Source organism: Sapajus apella, unplaced genomic scaffold (assembly GCF_009761245.1).
Source record: "Sapajus apella isolate SASKATOON/1434 unplaced genomic scaffold, GSC_monkey_1.0 scaffold11, whole genome shotgun sequence".
In the NCBI taxonomy this organism is placed as follows: Eukaryota; Metazoa; Chordata; class Mammalia; order Primates; family Cebidae; genus Sapajus; species Sapajus apella.
In genome coordinates this window covers 34,449,929-34,458,075 of record NW_022436951.1, presented here as the reverse complement: position 1 = coordinate 34,458,075, position 8,147 = coordinate 34,449,929, and the positions used below count along the sequence as shown (strand labels likewise).

The 8,147-nt window shown below is 40.0% G+C and overlaps 1 non-coding gene across 1 annotated transcript; it reads left to right on the top strand.

Annotated features, from left to right (window-relative positions):
• Window positions 1–7,615: 7,615 nt before the first annotated feature.
• LOC116552459 lies at window positions 7,616–7,777 on the top strand. The gene has a single exon (XR_004269392.1). It is a non-coding gene; the product is annotated as a U1 spliceosomal RNA (small nuclear RNA).
• Window positions 7,778–8,147: the final 370 nt, after the last annotated feature.

The following is an 8,147-nucleotide window of genomic DNA, read 5'->3' as shown; positions in this document are numbered from 1 at the left end:
ACGAGAATGGGAGCTGCTGAAGCAAATCAGGGATAATCATTTCAGAGTTTAAATTAAGTAAAGGATTTCAGGGGGTGGGAGTGAGGGAGAAAGTGAAGGAGGAAAGTGTGTCTTTTCTCTTAAGGGAGACGTGTCTATGTCTCTATATTTGCACTATCCAAATTGAACTTTAAGTTTTTGGGCTTTTGTTCTGTTATCAACAAAGATTAAGATAAAAAAGAAGAAATTGTAGTGAGAATGATTTCCCAGGACCCTAGGGCAGAAATTACCTAGGTAATTCCAGCCAAGTCTAGAATGCTCATGAATCAGATCATGGAAATGGTGTAAATATCTCACCCAAATATAGAAGAATCAGCTGGTGGTGTAGTAAGAATAGTTTTACCCCTAATAGCTCTCATGAACACATGTAGACAAGGGCCATTTGAAAAGTCAGCCCTTCCCAAGTTGGATAACTTAGTCCATTTTCACATTGCTGATAATGACATACCCTAGACTGAACAATTTACAAAAGAAAGAGGTTTAATTGGACTTACAATTCCACATGGCTGAAGAAGCCTCACAATCACAGTGGAAAGCAAGGAGGAGTAAGTCACATCTTACATTGACGGCAGCAGGCAAAGAAAGAATGAGGAAGACACAAAAGTGGAAACCTCTGATAAAACCATCAGATCTCGTGAAACTTATTCACTGTTACAAGAACAGTATGGGAAAAACCACCGCTGTGATTCAATTATCTCCCACCAGGTCCCTCCCACAACACATGAAGATTATGGGAGTACAGTTCAAGATGAGATCTGGTTGAGGACACAGAGACAAACCATATCAATAACTATGCTCAGAGCTGAAGCAATCAGTTTCCAGATTTGTGCTAAGCAACAAGTGTCGAATTTTTTTTCTCACTCAGAGTTATTTTAAAATTTGCATTTCATATTAGGATGGCATTCCCCTACCTCCATCCATTATCTTAAGCAGAGAGACACCAGGAAACACAGATGAATGCAAGCTGGTCAGGTATGAAGAAAAGAATAAACTTGTAGTTGTTAACTATATAGCCTATTGCCTAAACCAGGACACTTTTGACACTAATGTTAATTATTCCAGAACAAGTCACATAAACTGAGAAAATTTTGGGGAAATGTGACATTGTCATCATCCTTTTGATGATGTTCATTTTTATTTCTTCTCTCTCACCTTCCACTGAGGCAGGCAGGGCCTCTCAAATCCAGCATATTTATCTCCTTCCTGGAAAAGTTCTGGTTGGTAGACCCTAACTCCATGTGGGCACTGAGATTTTCATTTCATTCATGTATTACCTTTGCCATTGTTATGGCCTTCTGAGGACCTGGGGTCTGTATTGACCTCTTGTCCACCTTCCTGTGATTTTTCTCCCTACAAAGCTAGCCAGAATTTCTCCCAGCAATGCAGCTCTCATTTATTTCCTGCACTAAGGAGGATGAAAGCTTGAATCTAATGCAATCCTACTTAAAAAAAAAAGGTCTCCCCTGGTAAGGGGGATAATTGACATACATTAATGTCTTTACAATAACATTAAAAAAAGATCTAAAGCATAGGTAGCAGAATTCAAATTAAATCTATAATCTATTATCCTTAGTGATTCCCAGGGGTAGCTGCCATGGGAGCAACCCGGAGACCATTGGACTTCCCAGCTGTAGATCTGCGTTTATATTGCACCTTCATATTCCCCAACACTATGTAAATATAACACTCAGACATCTTTGATGCAGCCCAGAACATTTTAAAACTTAAGTAAAGAAAAATTATTAAAAAAAAATTTTTTTGTAAACACATGGAAAAATGGAATCCAATGCTGGCATCCCTAATCTTTCATTTGGTAGTGACTACTGATATGGTTTGTATATTTGCCCCCTCCCAATCTTATATTGAAATATAATCCCCAGTGTTGGAGGTCGGGCTTGGTGGGAGGTGACTGGATCATGGAAATGGGTTTCTCATGAATGGCCTAGCACCATCCTCTTGGTGCTGAGTGAGTTCATGCAAGATCTGGCTGTTTAAAAGTGTGTGGTTCCTGCCACCTCTCTCTTGCTCCAGCTCTCACCAGGTGAGATACCTGCTCCCACTTTGCCTTCCACCATGACTGTAAGCCTCCTGAACACCTCACCAGAAGCAGAGGTCCGCATTCCTCTTCCTGCAGTGTCTACTGAACTGTGAGCCAATTGAACCTCTTATTTTCCTAAGCCATCTAGTCTCAGGTATTTCTTTATGGCAACGGCAGTAATGGCCTAGTACAACCACAGACCCACCACATAGAATGGAGAACTTTCACCTTTGAAAAGGTAGAATCCTAAGGTAGTAACAAACTTCAAAAGTGCATTTAATTAGAATTTTCATACTCTCCAATTTTTATTGTACTACCATTCTATATGATTTTTCAATTGTGACATTTCATTCCATTTATTTTATTTTTAAAGGATATGAATTTAAAATGTATGTATCCAGAAGGCACATTAAAAATTCCTCAAGTTCTTCTTAACCAATTGCCCTTTTGATCCAACTTTTAACTTAGCGTATTTCTCGCTTGGTTTTACTGCAGAAATTTGAATTGGGGTCACAAGCTCCTGCCCAGAAGTTTTGTTTTTTTCAGTGCAACGTTGGTAAAATTAATTAGAAAGCCAGGAGTGGGGATGGGAACATTCTTCCTTTAGGCAGATGCAAACTCTTCCTGTGTATGGATGTCCTTTTACTCAAGGAGACTCACATATCCAGGTTACTTGCCTGACGTGGTGGACTTTTAGCTTTATCCTCTACATAGAAGTTAATTTGAACTCCTGGAGAGAGAGCCACACTAAGAGTGAGAATTTTCTGAAACAATGTGCTTAAAATCTCCAATGGAATTGGAAACATAAACCATGCAGAGAAACAGGTATCAAGCTGCCTCTTCACTTCCAAATCCCACAGTTATCACCAGCCTCACCAGGGAGAATTTGGGACACAGAAGCACATGACTGTCCGGAACTTAGGCTTTAGGGATCAGATCATTGGACTCTAATGACCAACTCCAGCACGTGTTTTGTGTGGGTTGGACATGTACATGAACGTATCAAGTCTTGATTTCTTCCTCTGTAAAACAGGAATTCTCAAAGCTTCATGCTGGGATTAAATGAGATTAAATAAAATAATGGATGGTATATCTCAGTGTTGGTCATAAGGAAGTAAAAGATTGAATATACCAAGGCACAAGGGTCAGATCATCTATAAAAATAGAACTGTGACCCAATCTGCAGCAACCAGCCCAGGAAACCCACCTGTTGTCTAGATAAGCCATACTTGTCAGACCAGGATCTCTGGTCAAACAATCCAGCAAAACAAACAATAATCCCTAGAACAACTGACCCCAAATGGCCAGGACTTGACTAATAACCGATGACAACATTGGATTCCATTTCCAATTTAGAATCAATCAGAGAGAGCCGAATATGCACTCCTAACCAGTTGAGTGCCCTGATTCCAGGTAATTCCACCTGCAGCTTCCCAAGGCTAGCAGCCTCCAGTCAGGACATTCCTGAGGGCTTCCCTTTTCCCACTGTGAACCTCTCCCTCTCTGTCTGCCTTTGAGTCTGCCAAGTGCAAGTGACAGTGGCTGACTCTCTTGCTCTAGCAGGTAAAGAATAACAGCCTTGGCTTGTTCTTGTTTGATTGGCTTTTGTTTATTTCCACAGCATCATTCAATAAAGATTGTGAATCCCATAAACAATACAATAATTTGATTAAATATAACATCAATGAATCATCAAGTAACACGTCCACAGAAATTCAGGCTTAATTCATACAGCTTAATTTATGTTTCTATTTTTCTTAATTTTAATGGAAGCACTGATAGCCTCAAATTCATTTTATTTTGCTAAATGATTTTCTTAGCAATTGATGGGAGTTATGCCTGGCTTACATTTCAGTTTACTGGTTTGTAGTGTTAGTTAACCTTACAAACTAATGTACTGGTGTTTGTCATCTAAAATACCAAAGGCTAAACTTTCTAATTTGTCCAAGAGAGAGCCACAGGAAGGCACAGTGCAGGCCTGGTCTTCTCTCTTTTTTCCCCTGATCCTTCCAATGTGTCACAATACACTGGGAGAAATCGGTTTAGGCTCTTGAATAGACTCTATACAAAGCCTGGTGGATATCTTGGCTTAGTCCCTGTGGTTGTAGAACTGTGTATAAATGGATTCTTTGATGACTCATTCTAGTATTTTTAATGGATATCGAATTTGTGCTATTCATGTCCAGATTTCTGAGGATTTTCCTTTTAGTATTTTTTTCTCTCCCATATGAAGACATTTTTCTATATTTTATCAATCTCTTGGATCCTATTTGCTTTTTCAATGACTGCTGAACCCCCAATAATTACATCTGCGCGGTCACAATTCTTAGAAGAATTTGTGGTTTCCCCACCCATAAATGTTCACTTGGGGCTCACAGAGAATTTTCAGTGGCCTTATCTATATAAAGCACGAATACACAAATCCAGACAATAACCTACTTTTCTCTCTGAGTATGTTTTCCACTTTGTCCTCCAAACTTAAAAACAACCAGAATCTGTAAGAACAAATCTCTGACCTCTGACTAGCCATAATACATAAAACCTCCATGGGAAAAAAGAACAATTTCGTTATCACGTAATAATTTGTTACACAAAACTTTTCTACCCCAAGCTTAGAGGAAAACAACAGAAAACAAACAAACAAAAAATCACTGAATGTGGATTCAGTAGTGTCAATGGAATGGTGATAGTTTATTACAGTAATTTAATTAAATTGCTGCTCTTAACAATGGGTAGTATGGCACAGACTCATTACAAGTAGCCTGAAAATGCTGTTAATTTTGACCTTGTCATGAAAAGTCCTAGCAAAGGAGATTCTGGTTAGAAGATAAATAAGTGATATATTTCAGTCCATCATGAAAGACAGTGATATATTTTAATACTTAAAGCAGAAACTGTGTGTTTCTTTTCATATGATCATAAACATAGATATGGAAAGGAGGGGAGATGAGACTCATTTTGTTGGATTTAAGGTTCTGTGACATGAGGAGAGAAATATTGGAAAAGTAGCCATGGGATAAAAGAACTCAACATGTATAAATCCACTTAGCCTCAGCTTATGTTACTAAATTACCTTCCCAAGACCGAAGACATGCTATTACGTGTGTATGGAATGTGGAATATGAGCTATATGTATAAGCCAAGTCATTTCCTTGCTAACATAAAATCATACCAGGTTAGGGAGTTCCAGGAGTTGTCAGCATTTCTAAAGGGATATTTTAGAGAGAGAACGTGTTGGTTGCATCAAGAGACTATATGAAGGAACATGCTGAGAAAACTGAGTTCATGCTTACAGTGGACAGCAAAGGCTGAGAGGACATCACAGTGAGGTGAAGGCAGGATTCTCAGCTCTGCCCAAGGAAAAAGTGCTTGTTGTGGGATTTTCATCTCTACAGTTGTTCCCAGAATAGAATATAGATGCGGTCTCACCGGATCATGTCAGGAATGCCATGTGGAAGAAAGATTATGTGTATCATCAGAGACCGAAATGTTTATTTCCTTAAAACAAAACAATGTAATGTAACTTGGAACGTTCTTTTAAAAACCTAGATTTGTTTTGATTTGATAGAAACATAAAGCTGGTGCAATACCATGAAGGGAAGGTGAGCAGATTTATTTTATTTCTAAAATAAGTAGTCATTTGTATTTTCAAATCATGACTTCAAAAATCAGATGTAGACCTTGGCAGGGAGAATTCTCTGATGGCTGGAAGATGTGTGTTGGTGTGTTTGCGCACATTTTGTTTTTTACATTAGCTGCATTTGAGCTATTTTTCCCCACATTGGGGATGGCTTGTTGGACTCATGAACACTTTGAGGAGGTCTCTGCAAAGGCATTTTCTGAATCAAAATGATTGGGTGCCCATGTAGCAATCATGAAGGAGGAGATGCATGTTGAATGTAAAGAAGAATCCTTTGACAAACAAACCAAACTGACACTAGCTTATGTCAAAAGAGAAGGCATGGGCTAATAGAACAGAAAAGTCTAGCTTCAGATATGGCTGGATTCAGGGGCTCAAACCCTGTGAGTACCTTTGTCTCTCCTGTACTTCTGATGGACATTATTCTCAGGACAGCTCCCTTCTTGCTACAACCAAGTGGCACTTGGTCAGTTGGAGACCTGCTTTGTCCATGGTGTAAATATGTAAAATAAGGTCAATAATCACTGCCCCACAGGATTTATAAGGGTCAAGTTAGACAATGTAGATAATGAGCCCAACACAGCACCTACTGCAGGATCAATACTCTAGCTCAGTATCCAGCACATGGTGGAGGCATTCTTTGTGTTTTTAATAATCACCATGTGGTCTCTCTGGGATTATCAATGTCCTGAAGATAAATTAGACATTGTTCTGATTACAGGATATCAGGAAGATGTGCGTCTTTGTGATAAACACAACATCAAGGAGAATAGTGATGCTCCGTCTCCAGCTCAGTGCAAAGGAAGGACTTTCGTTTTTGTTTGTTTTTGTTTTGAGATGGAGTCTCGCTCTGTTGCTAGGCTGCAGTGCAGTGGCGCAATATGGGCTCACTGCAACCAAAGCAAGGACTTTCAATGTGGCTCCTGTGCACCATTTGCCCCCAATTGCAACACTTGTGCCCTTTCCCTCCCACTTCACACCTGCCTTCCTCCCATTCACTCTCATACCACAATACCCAGTGAGCACAGCAATAGCCCAGGGAGACGATGGGGCCTACTCCCAGGGCCTCATCAGAGGACCCTGTGGGTCTTCCACACATAGGTCAGCCAGGGTTTGAGGATTCCCCTGAGGATCACGGCTCCCTCCTCATGGCACAGCAACTATTATGAATTGCAATATTATGAGTATCTTTAACCCATACCCAGTGTATTAGTCCATTTACACACTGCTATGAAGAAATACCCAAGACTGGGTGATTTATAAAGGAAAAGAGGTTTAATGGACTCACAGTTCCACATGTCTGGAGAGGCCTCGCTATCCTGTGGGAAGGCGAAGAAGGAGCAAAGGCATGTCTCACATGATGGCAGGCAAGAGAGCGTGTGCAGGGGAACTACCCTTTATGAAACCATCAGATCTCATGGGACTTATCCACTATCACAGGAGCAGCATGAGAAAACCCGCCCCCATGATTCAAATACTTCCCACCAGGCCCATCCTGTGACACGTGAGGATTATGGGAGCTACAATTCAAGATGAAGTTCAGGTGGGGATACAGCCAAACGATATTACCTATTGCCAATTATTAAGTAAAAAATGAATATATAACAACCATAGAAAACTGCAGAAATTTTCCACTTAGAAAACACATATTCTAACCACAGAAAAACTGTAGAAGACACTGTGATTGGTCTATTCAATGTTTATCACTACCTTTCCTTCATTTCTAAGCTAACTCCTATGTTGGTTGGTTAGCTACGTGTCCAGCTAAGAGTCTCAATTTCTTAGGCTTCCTTTCATCTAGTGGTGACCTTTTGACATAGTTCTGGCCAATGAGAATTAATCTTAATTTTGTTTGGTGAGACTCCTAAGAAAACTTCTGTTTTCTGATCACAAGAAGCAGACTCATTTAACAGGAAAGACAGCATGATCACAAAGGCGATTTTCCCAGGGCAAAGCTTATCCATTGTGCTCCACATGTGCTGACCCCTGTGATTTTCCCAAATGTGATAAACTCAACTGCATAATTGTGGCAGTAGGGAGCAGCATTTACAATTTCCCCTAGTTAAAGAAAGAATAAGAAAAAAAGATACAGATTGAGCTGGCCCACTGTTTTGGCCCCTTTCCCCTCTCATGTGCCTGGAATACAAATGTGATGCCTAGAGGTAAAACTGCCATCCTGTGAGCATGAGGATGATGCCACAACTGACAGCCACACAGTAAGAAGGGAGCAGAGGCTGGGTTCCCTGCAGACAGTTTGGAATTACATTTTCTATCCATAGCTGCATGCCTCTAGTGTTCACTTATCTGAAGGAAAAGGGATTTGGATAATTCACTTTTTCAAGTTTGTGTTACTTGCAACTCAAGAAAACCCTAATGGGTAACAAGTCTAAAATATTGCAAGGAAAAATAAAATGCAAAGAATCTTAGCAA